The sequence below is a fragment of the Panthera tigris genome, chromosome X (genome assembly GCF_018350195.1).
Source record: "Panthera tigris isolate Pti1 chromosome X, P.tigris_Pti1_mat1.1, whole genome shotgun sequence".
NCBI lineage: Eukaryota > Metazoa > Chordata > Mammalia > Carnivora > Felidae > Panthera > Panthera tigris.
This window is the reverse complement of record NC_056677.1, coordinates 96,373,704-96,391,395: the sequence shown is the minus strand read 5'-3', so window position 1 is coordinate 96,391,395 and position 17,692 is coordinate 96,373,704. Positions and strand designations below refer to the sequence as shown.

The following is a 17,692-nucleotide window of genomic DNA, read 5'->3' as shown; positions in this document are numbered from 1 at the left end:
AGCTAACCCTCAGATTTACAGAGATCTATTCCCACACTTTTTAAAGTTACACGTTTGGAATTTGGCCTTTGGTTTCCTGCAGAAATAAGGCTATATTTGATTAGGGTTCAAGGTGGGCCTACAAAAACGCCACTTCACCCACAGCGTGACTGAAATATCGTTACGACTGTGATTTTAAACTTTATTTCTTTTAAGCTTTGTAAAGTACATTTAAACATACAAAATCCCTTCAAAAGATACCCAACACTCAGGATCCTAACCAGCCTGGCCCGTATTTGGGAACTCAGCTGGCATGTTGTCCATTGCTTAATCCCCCTCAAAAGCGCTGCTAGAAATTGGCAAGGAAGCCACCGGAAGGAATGATGTTTCCTGTACCTCAAGGTCCAATAACACTCTGGATGCCTCTGTTTCTACTTTTCTACGTCTCAGGGATCAAGCAGCACCTCTCACCAAGAAGAAGGGAAAGAATGAGGTGGATCGTGGTAGCAGGAGTGCGTAGCATATCTGACGTCAGCTAGCCGCCCAAAGAGCCAGATGGAGCCCTAGCTGGCAGCAACGGGGAGCAGGGAAGCTGGCTTCTTTCAATCAGTCATGCTGTGGAGTGCAGTGAGGACACCTCTCCCAAAGCTGCCGGATCTGCAAGCCTGCCCCAGCAAGATGAGAGGGAAGTCGGGAAGGCCAGGTAAGTTCATTGAAATAGCAATCGGCTGGCGAAATCCAGACTGGGAAGCTATTAGTCAAATAGCCTGGGGGTTTCAACAGGTAATTCTGAGGAGAAGAGGAATGGAGGGGGAACTGAAGATTAAAAGAGACGTGAAAGAGGGGCACCTGGATGGCCCAGTCGGTTAAGTGTCTGGCTCTTGATGTTGGCTCGGGTCATGATCTCACGGTCCGTGTGAGATCGATCCCGGTGTCGGACTCTTCGATAACAGTGTGGAGGCTGCTTGGGATTCTCTCTCTCTCTCTCTCTCTCTCTCTCTCTCTCTCCCCCTCTCTCTCTCAAAATGAATAAATAAACATTAAAAAAAAAGAGACGTGGAAGACATATGTAATTTTTTAAATGGGCAAGACTAAGATAGGGTGTCTGGGGATGCACATACAGGTGGGAAAACTTATTTAAGAAAAGCAAGCAAGCGATGACTATAAAAGTCTAGACTATAGTTATGTATGAGTAAAGGAGGGGCTTGTGATCTGGCTGCTGCACGCATGGAAGGGGTTCCCGGGGTAACTGCAAAGATCTATTTCTTGACCTGATGATGGTTACGAGAGTGTTGCTTTATGTGAATTCATTAAGCCATGCGTCTGTGTGGTGTTCTTTATCTGTTTTACTTTATAATAAAAAGCATTAAAAAATAGAAGAAGGTCATATCCATGGAATCAAAGCACTGAGCCAACACCTGGGGACTGACCTGGTTGTAGAAGCTTTTAAAAAGCGTTCCCATCAGAGCAGGGGTCAAGTGGAGCAGAGAAGGAAGAGATGGCTGGGGTGGGCCAGCAGTGACAGACAAGGAGAGGACTCAAGGCTTGGAGAGAATGGGAGCACTTGCTAAGTAATTTGCAGGCTGCATCTACTGTTCCTTATTTAGGGAACCGAGATTGAGGGTGCTTGTAATGGTGCTGCCCCAGAAACAAGTGTTTCACATGTTTTTGTTCCATTTCAAAACAAGGATAATGTCACCAACCTGCCCCAGGATGTTATGAATTAGCAAAAATACATGGTCTGATATTTAGTCTAAATTTTAGCAGTATGGGTCAAATTAACACAAGATTTCTAGGTCAAGAAACACCTAATAAGATGGCAAGAAGTTAAAAACAGGCAGCCTGGGGGGCGCCAGGGGGCTCAGTCAGTTAAGCATCTGACTCTTGATTTTGGCTCAGGTCATGATCTTTCAGGTTCATGAGTTCAAGCCCTGCACTGGGCTCCATAACTGAGGGTGTAGCCTGCTTGGGATTTTCTTTCTCCCTCTCTCTGCCCCTCTCCCGCTTGAGCACATGTGCTCTCTCTCTCTCAAATAAATAAACATTAAAAAAAAAAAGAAAGCAAGAAAGCCTGGGAGCAGGCAAGAAACAGGGTGCAAGTAGGTACTTAGCAATATGGAGTGAGGACCCAGCAGGTGCATTGGAATTCGAGGTCAGGACCCTAATCTTTAGGAATATTTTAAGAATCAAGCAGAGCCCCTGTTTCAGAGCAACTCTGGCAATAGGTACATTAGTCAGATAGAAAAGTAGTCACAGGGCCTAAAGCAGTCAACCAATAATTGAATGTGGGGTATGAGTCACACACAATGTTCTATCAGGATCAGTGGCCAGGTTGACTGTATGCAGTCATGTGAGTTATGGAACTCGGGCTCCTCAATTTCCCCTTAATGGATAAACAGGAGCTGTTCTAGAGCTGTGGGCTGCCTGAATCTACAGGAGTGGGGTTGGGACAGTCACGTGGCTTCAGCTGTGAGAATTGCTTTGCTCTTTCACTCCTTGAATATAAATCAAACACTTTTCATAACTAGTTTTGTTTTTTTTTTTGTAGAGATTCGATCAGATTTGGGTTCACTTTTTAAGTTAAGAATCCCTCATGGGTGGTGTCCTTTTTTTTTGTTTTGTTTTTTTGAGAGAGAGAGAGAGAGAGAGAGAGAGAGAGAGAGAGAGAGAGTCTTAAGCAGCCTAGTGTGGAGCCCAACTTGGGGCTCCATCTCACAACATGAGATCATGACCTGAGCCCTAATCGAGAGTCGGACACTCAACCGACTGAGCCAAGCAGCTGCCCCGAGGTGTTCTTGATCCTTCATTGCATCTTTACATCAGGAGGCCTATAATGTCTGGTGTCTTACTTTTTATGATATTAAGATTGATGAGGGGCACCTGGGTGGCTCAGTCGGTTGAGCCTCCCGCTTTGGCTCAGGTCATGATCTCACACTTCATGAGTTCGAGCCCCGCGTCATGCTCTATGCTGACAGCTCAGAGCCTGGAGCCTACTTCGGATTCTGTGTCTCCCTCTCGGTCTGCCCCTCCCCTGCTCACACTCTGTCTCTCTCTCTCATTAATAAATAAACATTAAAAAATAAAAAAAAAAAGATTGATGAGTGGGGTTCAGATGGTGTGAGGCTGAATTTTGCATTCTAGCATCCTATTATCCTTTAAGCTGATGATTTTAGCAGTCACTGATGATCACTGCCTAGGTCCACTCTGTCATTAGAAGGAGGAGACTTGATTTTCCAATGCCATCATTTCTTTGGCATTAGCTAGAAGTCTATATAGAAGAAATTTCCCTCATCAACTTTGTGTCTATCTTGAAATGTAGGAAAGGTGGCACAACTGTGTGATTTTTGCCTTCTAGATCAATTTTCAGAATGATTTTGGTGTTCAAGGGTGACTAATGTTTTTATCAGCTCATTTTGAGTTCAGGGATTTTTATATATTGGATGTGTCTCAATAAATCAGTGATTTTTCACTTTGATACCCAAATTGTCCCTTATTAGATCCCTTTAAAGTTGATTCATGAGGCTTCTTTTTTTTTTTAAGTTTATTTATTTTTTTATTTTTTGGATTTTTTAAAAATTTATTTTATTTTATTTTATTTTTTATTTTATTTTTTTTCAGCATATGAAATTTACTGTCAAATTGGTTTCCATACAACACCCAGTGCTCATCCCAAAAGGTGCCCTCCTCAATACCCATCACCCACCCTCCCCTCCCTCCCACCCCCCATCAACCCTCAGTTTGTTCTCAGTTTTTAAGAGGCTCTTATGCTTTGGCTCTCTCCCACTCTAACCTCTTTTCTTTTTTTTCCTTCCCCTCCCCCATGGGTTTCTGTTAAGTTTCTCAGGATCCACGTAAGAGTGAAAACATATGGTAACTGTCTTTCTCTGTATGGCTTATTTCACTTAGCATAACACTCTCCAGTTCCATCCACGTTGCTACAAAGGGCCATATTTCGTTCTTTCTCACTGCCACGTAGTACTCCATTGTGTATATAAACCACAATTTCTTTATCCATTCATCAGTTGATGGACATTTAGGCTCTTTCCATAATTTGGCTATTGTTGAGAGTGCTGCTATAAACATTGGGGTACAAGTGCCCCTATGCATCAGCACTCCTGTATCCCTTGAGTAAATTCCTAGCAGTGCTACTGCTGGGTCATAGGGTAGGTCTATTTTTAATTTTCTGAGGAACCTCCACATTGTTTTCCAGAGTGGCCGCACCAGTTTGCATTCCCACCAACAGTGCAAGAGGGTTCCCGTTTCTCCACATTCTCCAGCATCTATAGTCTCCTGATTTGTTCATTTTGGCCACTCTGACTGGCGTGAGGTGATATCTGAGTGTGGTTTTGATTTGTATTTCCCTGATAAGGAGCGACGTTGAGCATCTTTTCATGTGCCTGTTGGCCATCCGGATGTCTTCTTTAGAGAAGTAAGTTTATTTATTTTTGACAGAGAGAGAGAGAGAGAGAGAGAGAGAGACAGAGACAGAGACAGAGCATGAGTGGGGGAGGGGCAGAAAGAAGGAGACACAGAATCGGAAGCAGGCTCCAGGCTCTGAGCTGTCAGCACAGAGCCCGATGCGGGGCTGGAACTCACGGACCGCGAGATCAGGACCTGAGCTGAAGTCAGATGCTGAACCGACTGAGCCACCCAGGCGCTCCGCTTCTTCTTCTTCTTCTTTTTTTTTAACTGCTTATTTATTTACTTTTGAGAGACAGAGCATGAATGGGGGAGGTGCAGAGAGAGAGGGAGACACAGAATCCAAAGCCAGCTCCAGGCTCCCAGCTGTCAGCACAGAGCCCAGTGCAGGCTTGAACCCACGAACCATGAGATCATGACCTGAGCCAAAGTCAGACACTTAACCGACTGCGCCACCCAGGTGCCCTGTGAGGCATCTTGGCACAACCATAGTAGTTGTTGAGAGTTTCCTTGCTTTCCTGCACAAGAAGACCTCCCTGGCTCATCTCATACGGGCCCTTGCCCCAGACCTGGAGTCAGAGATTTCTCTAAAGAATCCTATTTTATTTAGTGGGGGATGATCTTCAGTGATTATAATTTGTGTCAGGGAACTGATTGCTATTAGGTGGTCATTGCTTCTCAGACTTTTCAGTGGTCAGGGCGAATAATAACCTTTTTGTTTAAAAAACCCCTGAATTTAGGGGCACCTGGGTGGCTCAGTCGGTTAAGTGTTCGACTTTGGCTCAGGTCAAGATCTCAGAGTTCATGAATTTGAGCCCCCACTTTGGATCCTCTGTCCCCCTCTCTCGCAGCCCTTCACCAGCTTGATCTCGTGTGCGTGCTCTCCCTCCCTCCCTCTCTCTCTCTCTCTCTCTCTCAAAAATAAATAAACATTAAAAAAAATTCCTTTGGGGGGCGCCTGAGTGGCTCAGTCAGTTGGGCATCCGACTTCGGCTCAGGTCACGATCTCGCGGTCCGTGAGTTCGAGCCCCGCGTCGGGCTCTGGGCTGATGGCTCAAAGCCTGGAGCCTGCTTCCGATTCTGTGTCTCCCTCTCTCTCTGCCCCTCCCCCGTTCATGCTCTGTCTCTCTCTGTCTCAAAAATAAATAAATAAATAAATAAAGAATATTTAAAAAAAAAATTCCTTTGGAGGGGTGTCTGGGTGGGTCAGTCAGTTGAGCATCTGGCTTTTGATTTTGGCTCAGGTCATGATCTCACGATTCCAGACTTTAAGTCCACATTGGCCTCTCTGTTAGTGCAGAGCCCGCTTCAGATCCTCTGTTTCCTACTTTCCCTGCCCCTCCCCTCTCAAAAATAAATAAACACTAGGGCACCTGGGTGGCTCAGTTGGTTGAGCCTCCGACTTCGGCTCAGGTCATGATCTCATGGTCTGTGAGTTCGAGCCCCGTGTTGGGCTCTGTGCCGACAGCTCAGAGCCTGAAGCCTGCTTTGGATTCTGTGTCTCCCTCTTTCTCTGTCCCTCCCCCATTCATGCTCTGTCTCTCTCTGTCTCAAAAATAAATAAACATTAAAAAAAATAAAAAAAAAATAAACATAAACAAAAACTCTGAATTTATAGTGATATTTCCAATTTAAATTGAACATGGCAGGGTTTTTGCCTAACTTCAAATTTCTCCATGTATTTCCTTTCTCTTATTTTGAACATCTTGGTTCTTAACAGCATTAACACAGTCACCTATGATATAACTTCCTATAAAAATAAAAATAACACTATTATCATTAACAAAACTGCTGAATGCAGTTTAGAATGTCTTTGTAGTTCTCTCTGTCCTGAGAATATATCCAATTTGGGATGTACAATCAAAATTCTGTGTTTTTTTTTTTTTAATTTTTTAACGTTTATTTATTTTTGAGACACAGAGAGACAGAGCATGAACAGGGGGAGGGTTAGAGACAGAGGGAGACACAGAATCTGAAACAGGCTCCAGGCTCTGAGCTGTCGGCACAGAGCCCGATGTGGGGCTCGAACTCATGGACCGTAGATCATGACCCGAACCAAAGTCAGACGCTTAACCGATTGAGCCACCCAGGCGCCCCCCAAATTCTGTGTTTTTGAAGTCAAGTTGAAATAATTCTTTTCTCCATATCGTTTGGTCACAAATTTAGTATAAAGGTCAGTCCATTTGTTTCCTTCCATCTGCTTTCTATTTTTAGGGATTTTTTTTTCTTCTTGATTAGTTTTGTTCAAAAGTCAAAGTATATAACAAAGTATATTTATTTTTTTTTAAATATTTTTTTTAAGTTTATTTATTTTTGAGACAGAGAGAGAGCATGAACGGGGGAGGGGCAGAGAGAGAGGGAGACACAGAATCGGAAGCAGGCTCCAGGCTCTGAGCCATCAGCCCAGAGCCCGACGCGGGGTCGAACTCACGGACCGCGAGATCGTGACCTGAGCTGAAGTCGGACGCTTAACCGACTGAGCCACCCAGGCGCCCCTAACAAAGTATATTTAAAGAAGCCTCAAGATCATGCCTGTCTCCTCCACCCTGTCCCCTTCCTTGCACTATAGATGGAAGCGCCTTTATTAGTTATTGTTTATTTTTCTGTTGTATCATTTTGAAACTATAAGTAAATGTGGGGGGTGCATGTATGTTTCCCTTTAGATTGGGCTACTAAAAAGGTGCCATATTACAAGCATTGTTGTACTCTTGCTTTTTTTCCCCAGTGATAGATCCTGTTGATATACCATCTCAGTATATAGAAGTCTTTCTCATTTTTTCATTTTTTTCAATAGCTGAATAATACCCTTTGGCGAATGTACCGTAGTTTCTTTCAGCAGTTTCCAACTGGTGGACATTTGAGTTGTGTCCAGTGTTTTGCTACTACCAATGATGCTCCATTAAATGGCCTTGTACATATACCATTTTGGTTTTGTCGGTGTATCTTTGTAATAATCATGGATGTAATTATTGTTTCTTAATGTTTATTTGTTTATTTTGAGAGAGTGAGCAAGGGAGAGGCAGAGAGAGGGGGAGACAGAGAATCCCAAGCCGGCTCTGCACTGTCAGACGCGGGGCTCGAACTCACCAACCTGGGAGATCCTGAGCTGAGCTGAAACCAAGTCGGACGCTTAACTGACTGAGCCCCGCGGGCGCCCAACACGGATACGATTATTAATGCTAGCTTCAGTTGAGCAAGACTCTTTCCATATCCTAGTGGCTGGTCAATAATGAGAGCTCTTTGCTAATCTAGTGTTGATGAATGCTATCACAGGAATAATCCTGAAGATGACGGAAATACACACAAGTCACATGTAACTCACTGTCTCGATTTTCTGCACTTTCAAGTTTGTAGTTTGACTATGCAAGGAGTTTTCAAAATGATACTTACCTTCCCCCTGCAATTAGGGTAGACTGCTGCTACATGACAGAAGTATCTTGGCTTTGTTCTCAAGGTCCAAGCCTAAAAACATGGGCAACTTGGGGAAACTTCTCAGAGCCTGTCTCCTTATCTGTAAATTGAAAGGGATGGGTTGGGTGCTTTCTAAATCTCTGTCTCTAACTTCTGTGAGTCTAACTTCTATTAGTCTAAACAATTTCCAAATTGCTTTCAGTTTCCTCTGACTGTCTTTTTGTTTTTTTTAAGTTTATTTTATTTTTAGTAATCTCTACACCGCATGTGAAGCTCGAACTCAGAACCCTAAGATCAAGAGTCACGTGCTCTACCGACCGAGCCAGCTGGGTGCCGCTGACTGCCCCTTTTATTTCCTCTTGGTAAGAGAGAAGAATGAGCTATGGTTTTTTCCTAGGCTGAAGGCATATAATACTTAAAGAGTTCTCGGTAACTGGAAAGAAAAACTAGAAAAGAAAAGCCATTTTACATGTTATTCTGACCGAAGAGTGAAAATCCTCACGCTTATCAGTTTTTGTTATTTTGCTTTGTTTTGTTTTATAGCTGCTGGCTAGGTATTACTTGAATCCGTATTTGTTTGACTTGATAATTTATTTACTTATCCAACAAATATTTGCCAAAAGTCTTCTATGTGCCAGGCACCATTTGGTTATTACTGGCTTTGCTCCTTTGGTTGTTTTTTGTTTTTAGCGGTAGCTTGGGCTCCAAATCTGTTTTCCATCTTTCTTCCTTCCTTTCTTTCTTTCTTTCTTTCTTTCTTTTCTTTCTTTCTTTCTTTCTTTCTTTTTTTTTTTTTAGCTTCCAATTATAAATTCAAACAATTCTCAGAACAGAAACTTCTATATAACAAATTTAAGCAATTTTCTTGACTAAACTCTAAACCAGATTGATCATATTACTTAAGTAGGTGGAAGTTATTTACTGAGTCTCATTCATTTTGAGTTAACTGACCAATAAAATTAAAAGCAAAAAAGAGCCTGACTTAGAGTTGACATTTTTTTTGTTTGGTTTTGCTAAGTTAAGATGTTAAAAAGAGGCAACTGCCACCACGAGATTAAAAAGAAACATTTCAGTTTCTAGAACAGATTAGAAAGAAAATATTCATAAGAAACTTATATTAAGAGAAATTCTTTCAAATTGAATGGAAGTTTAGAGTCACAAAACATTCTCTGTATTATCCTTTCTTTTTCTGTTCATTTTGCCATGGACTTGTATAAACACTGTCAGGAACCAGTCCCAATGTGTGGACTGGTATTTGGGAGTCACCATTTTAGGACGGGAACTTTATTTTATTCTGACTTGTATTCCCATTGTGCTAAGGCTCCAAGAAATAATCATCAAATTCAATTGAAGTCTATCTTTGGAGTTAATGTGTTTTAACAAAAGCCTTATTGTTTTGACTGAGGAGGGGGTGTGTTATGCTGTGAAGGACACTGACGAAGGAAAAATGGCTTTGTACACAGTTAAGTATTTGTAGCCCCGATTTTACAGATGATGAAAGAGACACAGAGAGGTTGAGTGAGTCAAGAAAACGGACAAGAATAGAACAAGACTCTGGACTTTGAGGACCACGTAGCCACTCAACTACAATCAGAAATAAGAACAGATTAACTGGCATTGAAAAAAATTTTTTTCTATAATGTTTATTTATCTTTGAGAGACAGAGCACGAGTGGGGGAGGGGCAGAGAGAGAGGGAGACACAGAATCCAAAGCAGGCTCCAAGTTCCCAGTTGTTAGCACAGAGCTGGACGTGGGGCTCAAACCCACGAACCATGAGATCATGACCCGAGCCGCAGTCACTGCCCAACTGACTGAGCCACCCAGGCGCCCTAGGTTAACTGTGATTTTTTTTTTTCACCAGCTTTGACTAACTCATTACCTTAATGATCCAGTAAGACTTTTCCAGCAAATATGCACAGTTTTATACCCTGGTCTCAGGCTGAAATTCACTTTATCTGTGTTTACACTTGGCCGTGGAATAAATTTACATTTTGCTCCAGCTTGCTAGAAGAAAGTGAATTCTTTTTTTTTTTTTCTTTTTTAAGTAGGCTTCACGCCCAGGGTAGAGCCCAGTTCAGGACTTGAACCCATGACCCTGAGATCAAGACCGGAGCCGAGATCAAGAGTCAGACGCTCAACTGACTGAGCCACCTAGGCGCCCCAGGGATTGTCAATGTTGGCAAGATTTTCTAAAGATTTTGGTATGTCATGTGTCCAAAGCCATTTTTAAATCATCAGTGGAGTCACAGAGAAATTTTTGCTTTGTTTAATTTTATTTTTTGGTGTAAAAATACTGAGAATCTGAGAGAGAAGCCACATTACACCTCATTCATATTATTGTAAGTCATCTCATACTATTCTCTCTAGTCCTAATCATCCTGTGAGGTTAAATTTTATCTCACTGTTTGGAAGGAAAAAGGCATGGCTTAGAAAGATAAAATTTCAAGTGATCCTGGAGGACTGTAGGGCTGTCGGTAAATATAGTTGTTAGGCAATGACCACAACTCTGTAAGCCTGGCTCTAGTCATCAAGATGTGGCCCCTTTAAGACTTAGGAGAGGCTACCAGAGAAGACCTGAGCTGAAAACCTGGCCAAGATCCACAGACCTTGTTGACACAACCTCACTTCTCTGGAGAGGTCCTTGAGGCTGTTTTGTGTGGCTGGGCTCCTGCCTTGCGATGGTTTCCACTTCCTTGGCTCCTTGTGTGTCTGCTGTAGCCCTGACCCCACATTTCCAGAACCAGACTGCTTGATCAAATAAGGGGTGCTTATTCGGTTTATGTTCATGGTCTGTCTCACTCCCCAAGTACATGCACCCTTTCTTTTTTATCTAAATTCCTCTGACACGAATCTCAGTCCGTGTGGCCTAGCAGGCACCAGTCATGGCTCGCTTTTGCTCATGTCCGCTCAAGAAGCTTCTGTTGCCATCTTGACTGTAAACCTTTCTGTTCAGTCTCACCTCTTCAAGTTCTGTTTCAAGCTGTATAGTTTCCAGTAGTTTGGGGGTTAGAAGTGATTATATAGCTCATATTTGTTCGCCGACATTTATTCATTCGCATCCATTTATTCCAAATATATTCACTGGGTGTCTACTATTAGCCACCGTGGTAGGCACTGACGATAAAGCAGTGAACAAGACAGTCATGGTCCCTGTTCTCATGGAACTTAGAATTTACCAAGAGAGATGTTCATTAATGTAATAATCACACTAATGAATATATAAGTATGAACTGAGACAAGTGCTCTGAAGGAAAGGAACATGTTTTTATGAAATTGTATGAAAAAGTAATTTTACCTTGACTAGGGGTGGGATTGGGATCAGGAAAGGCCTCCCTTAGGATATGATCCTTTAGGGGCGCCCGGGTGGCTCAGTCGGTGGAGCGTCTGACTCCTGATTTGGGCTCAGGTCATGATCTCAGGGTCGTGAGATCAAGCCATGTGTTGGGCTCCATGCTGGATATGGATTCTGCTTAGGATTCTTTTTTTTTTTTATGTTTATTTATTTATTTTTGAGAGAGAGAGAACGAGTGCAAGTGGGGGAGGGGGAGAGAGAGGGAGAGAGAGAATCCAAGGCAGGCAGGGCAAAGCCCGACGCAGGGCTCGAACCCACGAACCGCGAGATCCTGACCTGAGCCAAAGTTGGATCCTTAACCGACTGAGCCACCCAGGCGCCCCGAGCCTGCTTAGGATCCTCTCTCTTTGTCTCTTGCTCGTGCTCTCCCCCACCTCTAAAAAAAAAAAAAAAAAAAAGGAATGAGCCTTTAGCTGAGATTTGCCCTTGTCGTTATGAATAGAGGAGGCAGGGGGTGTGTTGGGGCCCATTAGAGATGACTGGCAGACTGGGGGCCTCAGCTTCCCATGGCCTGTTCCCTCCTGGGACTGAGTGGGGATCCTAAGGCAGATTTCCACCCGGAAGATCTGTGGACTGCTCTGTTTGGCCTCCTTTGACTTGCGGAAGCTTTGTTAAACCGCGTGGTAGTCTAGACCACTTCCGTTCAGCCTTCTCTCCTCTCTCCCGGAGTCAGGGTCGGGCTTTTGCCACAGCTCCCTTCCTCTCTTCTGACACACAGTCGTTTCTCCTGTGAAAACCTTGCCATGTTTAATTCCGTCTTGACACGTGCTTCTTGGAGGACCTCAGATAACGCAAGCAGAGTGGGGGGTTCAAATCGCAGGAAACAGTCTTTATTTCCTGGGCCTAGATTTGACTCGCATGCCTTGGAAAGAAGACTCAAAGGCGTGAGCCTTCAAAACACTAATTGTTGGTGGGTGTGTATTCAAGACCAGGAGTAAAGTCAAGAGGGGTGATGAGGTAGATGTTGGGGCCTAGCGGCAAGTCCCGCCATGCCCTTCTGCCGTCCACAAGCTGGGGGAAAGGTCTCTGAGCAGGGGTCTTGGGGACACTGTTTTGTTTTTGTTTTTGTTCTTAATTTTTTAATGTTTATTTATTTATTTATTTTTTAACGTTGATTTATTTTTGAGACAGAGAGAGACAGAGCATGAGCAGGGGAGGGGCAGAGAGAGAGGGAGACACAGAATCCGAAACAGGCTCCAGGCTCCGAGCCATCAGCACAGGGCCCGACGCGGGGCTCGAACCCACGGACCGCGAGATCATGACCCGAGCCGAAGTCGGATGCTTAACCGACCGAGCCACCCAGGCGCCCCAGTGTTTATTTATTTTTGAAAGAGAGGGAGAGAGGGAGAGAGACAGAGTGTGAGCAGGGGAGGGGGAGAGAGAGAGAGGGAGACACCGAATCCGAAGCAAGCTCTGGGCTCTGAGCTGTCGGCACGGAGCCCGACGCGGGGCTCCAACTCCCGCGCTGTGAGATCATGACCTGAGCCGAAGTCAGTCGCTCAACTGACTGAGCCACCCAGGCGCCCCCTGTTTTGTTTTTAATTTGAGAGAGAGAGAGAGAGAGAGAGAGAGCAAGCAGGGAGGGGGTGGGGTTTGGGGGAAAGACAGAGGGAGAGAGAGAATCTCAAGCAAGCTCCACACTCAGTGCGGCACCCGACATGGGGCTGGATCCCACGACCCTGGGGTCGCGACCTGAGCCGAAATCAAGAGTTGGACTCTCCACTGACTCAGCCACCCAGGCGCCCCCGGGGACACTTATCTTTATTTCCCACCATCCTGTTTTGCTGCCTCTGGGCTGTTAGCCTGGCTACAGTTTTCACTCTTTTAAAAGCTCCAGACAGTTGCTGCAATTACCAAGTGAGGAACTATGGGTAACACAGTAGAGAACTTAGAGTACACTTTCCCGGAGATCATCTCATTCAGCCAGGGCCTGTCTTCCAGCTTCCTCAAATCTCGCCGGTCTTGGTTTGGGCCTTTCCACAAGCTCTTTGCCCTATTTTTCTCGTCTCCCTCAATCTGAAATACTTTCCCTTCCACACCCAATGAAAATGCCCTTCTGTTTTCAACTCTGTTTGCAGGGGCAGTGAGTACTCTAGAAAGACTCAGACCACGGGGTGCCTGGCTGGCTCAGTAGATAGAGCATGTGAGCCTTGATCTTGGGGCTGTGAGTTCGAGCCCCGCATTGGGTGTGGAGACTGCTTAAAAATAAGATCTTAAAAACAAAACAAAACAAAGAGTCAGACCAGAGATGGAATCTCAGCTGCACCACTTCCTACATGTGAGACTTTGGGCAAGTTACTTAATGATAAGCTTCAATTTTCTTATTATAGAACAGAGATAATGACACCTGCCTCCCAGGATACATGTGAGGATTAAATGACCTAGGATATATGAAGGGACCTAGTACACAGTAGATACGGAAAATGCTAGATCCCTTTAAGCTCCCATACCTCCTTTCCTCTGGTCCATCTTAACTCCTTACTTCCCCGGATGCCTGGTCCCCACAGCAGATTTCCCTTTCCCCAGACAATGAGGACCTTGAAAGACCTATTTAAGGGGCGCCCAGGGGGCTCAGTCGGTCAGGTTCATGAGTTCAGGCCCCACATCAGACTCTGTGCTGGCAGCTCAGAGCCTGGAGCCTGCTTCGGATTCTGTGTCTCCTTCTCTCTCTAACCCTCCCCCACTTGTGCTCTGTATGTGTCTCTCTCTCAAAACTAAATAATAAACGTTAAACATTTTTTTTTTAAATAAATAAATAAAATTCTACATCCTATTTATCCAGCCACAAATAAGTCCTTTCTTTCATTCATTATCTTTTCTTATTCTGGACTTCGGTACATTCAAAACTCAAACAAAAAGCTCCAGCTCGTCATAGAGACGTGGAGCCTACAGCGCCACAGGAGGAAAAAATGAAAAACTGTGGACTAGACTCCACTCGTTTATCCATTCATTTATTCACCAAATGTTTCTTGACTGTCTATTATGTCTCCACCGTATGAGGCAGAAGTGTTTCAAGGCTCATTTTTCAAGGGTGGATCTTAGCCTAGAACAGGGAGCAATATAAAATGGGAAACATCAAGGTTCCCAAATCTCCTGGGCCACATCTCATTAGAAGGATTGTCCTACTGGTAGATCGCTCCCTCCTTAGGCCCTGGTGTCCCATCAGGTTGGGGAGGTCTGCTGTTAACCTACAGCTTTTCCATTTTCCAGCTGTGTAGCCTTGGGCAAGTTCCTGACCTTTGAAGACACTGGGTTTTTTTCACTTGTAACATAGAGTGAATACAGATGTTTTCCCCAAAATGTCCTCACGAGGATTAAGTGACCTGACTCCTATAAAGTGCTTAGTACAATGCCTGGCATATCACAAGTACCCAATATCTGTCCCCTTACACCTGCATTATCACTGCCATTGTTACTCAGGTTAAGTGAGCCTGACAGCTCGCAGGCCCAGATGTTATACGTTCACACCACTTTCCCCTTTCTCTGGAGAAGGATAGGGGTGACAAATATGAATGCCAACTTTGCCACTTAGTAGCTGTGAGCCTTTGGTACGTCGTTTAATATTGCTAGACCGCAATGGTCAGATCTGTAAAATGAGGAGACTAATGGTCCCTATTTCACAAGACTGTTGGGAACATTACATGAGATAATTGGGGAAAGGCACTTAGCCTGGTGCCTAGAAGAACATAGTGAACACGCATTAGCAGGACAAAGTTTGCTTCCTCACATCTCTTGCACTGCCTTTCTGTCCCCTGTTTCTGGGGTGGGGCTCTGTTTGGAGGAAGTTGAAAATAATTGCTCACAAGAACCATCTCTTTAATTCCTAGAAAGACCTCCTTTCTACTTTATCATGTAGGCAATTATATCGCCTTTGACTAAATCTCCCCATTTCAAACTACACCCTGGGTTCAGCTTTTATCCCCAGAGGATCCCTAATGGTGTTTTCCGAAGCAGGAGAACAGCATAGCCCTCCTCCTAACATACACACGCGCATGCATACGCTCCCCAGGTAAATTCTGCTGTCGCCTCCTCCGTGTGGATTCTATCATGTTTAGAAAGCAATTTTCCTTTCCTGCAATACAGTGGGTCAGTAAATAAGAGATTTCATGCACTGGTTTCCGACCAAGAGGCCTCACTGACTACACTGTGTGTCCTCTCCACCTTCAGCAATTTCAATCTAGAAGTGCCTCTGACCTATTAATGTCAAATGCAGTGTGCTCAGCCTCCAACAGCCTCTGCCAGCCTGTGCGAGGACACTTTGGCCTACAGGTGCACGAATGCCATTCTGATCCTCAGAAACCTTTGAGTCAGCCTGTGCAGGGAGAGGGGAGAGAAATGTGTGTGTGGTGGGGGGTGGGGCGGGGTGGGGAAGGGCAGAAATCAACGGAATTATAAAGCACATCCTCGCCAGGTTATAAGAAACATTAAACTAAACAGCCTGTACAGTCCATTTGCTGAAAAGACATTTAATTATTTCAGCGAGAACTAGTTAGAGATGAGAGCTCATAAAATAAACAAAGAGACACTAGCATTTGATTTTAATGCCTTTCTATTTTGCCACAGGCCACAATTTAATTAAAATTCTGAATAGAAATTTTGAGACGACACATTCTCCTCCCTAGCAGCCAGACAATAGAGATAAAACATACCCAGTATCTTCCTGGAATTTTTGGACGCTTTAACGAAATGCCCAAAGTGAGGCGGTCTTTGCCAGCTGCCCCCACCCCCACCCCCACCCCCACCCCCGATGGACGAGAGATGTTTGCAGGCCTTAGGCTTGATGTTTTCAATCTGGGCCAAGTGCCCACAGGTCATAGAAACGTTGCTATTTTAGAGAAAAAGGCAGAACCGATTATTGAAAAGCTGATCAAAAGAGGCGGAGGCTAGCGTGGGTGTTGGGGAGAGTCGTGGTTTTATTGATGTGATTTCATTGGTAGGGCAAATGAGACGCAATTGGTAGAGCAATTCTGAATCAGAATTAAGGAATTCTGGGTTGTAGCCCTGGCTGTAATAGTTCAAAATGTATTGTAACCCTCTCATTAGTTCCACTTTGCCATCTGTGAAATGGGATGGGCTAGGCTGGTAGTCCTTGAAGGCCTCGCCAGCTGTGAGAGCCCATGTCTTTGATAGAGGAAGATAAATATGGCCTTAGAATAGAAATGGCCACAAATTCAAATCGTTTGCAAATCGTTGGTAGTTCTTCCAACTGTGTTGATCAGGTCCCAGAAGGAATTACATAAATCGACACATCTATTTTTTGTTAATATCTAGTTGCTAGAGAAATGCCGGGCTCTTAGTAGGTGTTCAATAAAAATTTATTGGCTGAGCATATATGACTTTTCTATGAGTATTTTAACTTTTTTTTTTAAGCAGCGTTTTTTTTTTTAATTATTTTTTTTAATGTTTATTTTTGACAGAGAGGGAGAGAGGGAGAGAGGGAAAACAAGCATGCACTAGCAGGGGAGGGCAGAGAGAGGTGGGGCAGAGGATCCAAAGCAGGCTCTAAGCCGACAGCAGAGAGCCTGATGCAGGGCTCAAACTCACGAACCGTGAGATCCTGACCTGAACCAAAGTCAGATGTTTAACCGACTGAGCCACCCAGGCACCCTGTAGCTCTGTTTTAATTAACTAGCTTTCCAACCCATGTTGTGTAGATGTTTAAGATGTTTCGATGTACTTGGGGGTAAAATTTGCTTAATAAGTAATATGTTAATTTATAGGCCACTACAATTGACTTGCTTTTTCTCTGTTAGTAAATTGCTACCATGAGGGATTTTTAAAATTGTTATCTCTACACCAATTAGGTAAAATCCTAGGCACAGCAATAATTTGTATCCTACCGCAGCATAGGTTGTGTGTTTTTGTTTCACTTTGTGGATATAAAAACCAAAGTCCTGAAAAATGATTTCTGTCATAGTCTCCCTTTCCATTCATTTCTCTACATTTATGGTAAAAGATAAATGCGTTATTTAAATGTTTAAATTTTCTGTTCCACATAGAAAGTTGAAAGCGCCATCCCTTATCAGCAGGAATAATAAAACCTCTGAGTCTATGTCTCAAAAGTTATTTTGGTCAATCTCTCATCTGATGCTTGACTCCCTCGGACGATATTTCCAGTGGAACAATTCTGGCAGTGGTTCAGGTCCCTCTTATAAACGACCTTGCTTAACTACGGTTCTTAGTTCAGGCTGCTATTACAGAATACCGCGGACCGGGTGGCTGATTAACAACAGAAATTTGTTTCTCACAGTTCTGGAGCCTGGGAAGTCCGAGATCAAGACCCCGGCCCATTCAGTGTCTGGCAAGAGGCTGCTTTGTGGTTTATAGATGGCTGTGTTTTTGCTGCGTCCTCACGGGGAGGAGGGGGAGGGAGCTCTCTGGGGCCTGTGCTACAAATGAATTTTATTCATGATAGCTCTACCTTCGGGATCTGCTCCTCTGCAAAGGCCCCGCCTCCAAATACCATCACCTGGGGAGTTAGGGTTTCCACGTAGGAGTTTTGGAGGGACACCCACATTCAGTCTGTAGCA

At 44.1% G+C, this 17,692-nt stretch overlaps 1 long non-coding RNA gene across 1 annotated transcript in view; it reads left to right on the top strand.

The window, feature by feature from the left end:
* Positions 1–664: 664 nt before the first annotated feature.
* Positions 665–17,692, top strand: part of LOC107180526 — a 57,071-nt gene continuing 40,043 nt past the window's right edge. The window contains exon 1 of the long non-coding RNA XR_001511285.2: positions 665–682. This is a non-coding gene — a long non-coding RNA (uncharacterized LOC107180526). The remainder of the gene's footprint in view (positions 683–17,692) is intronic.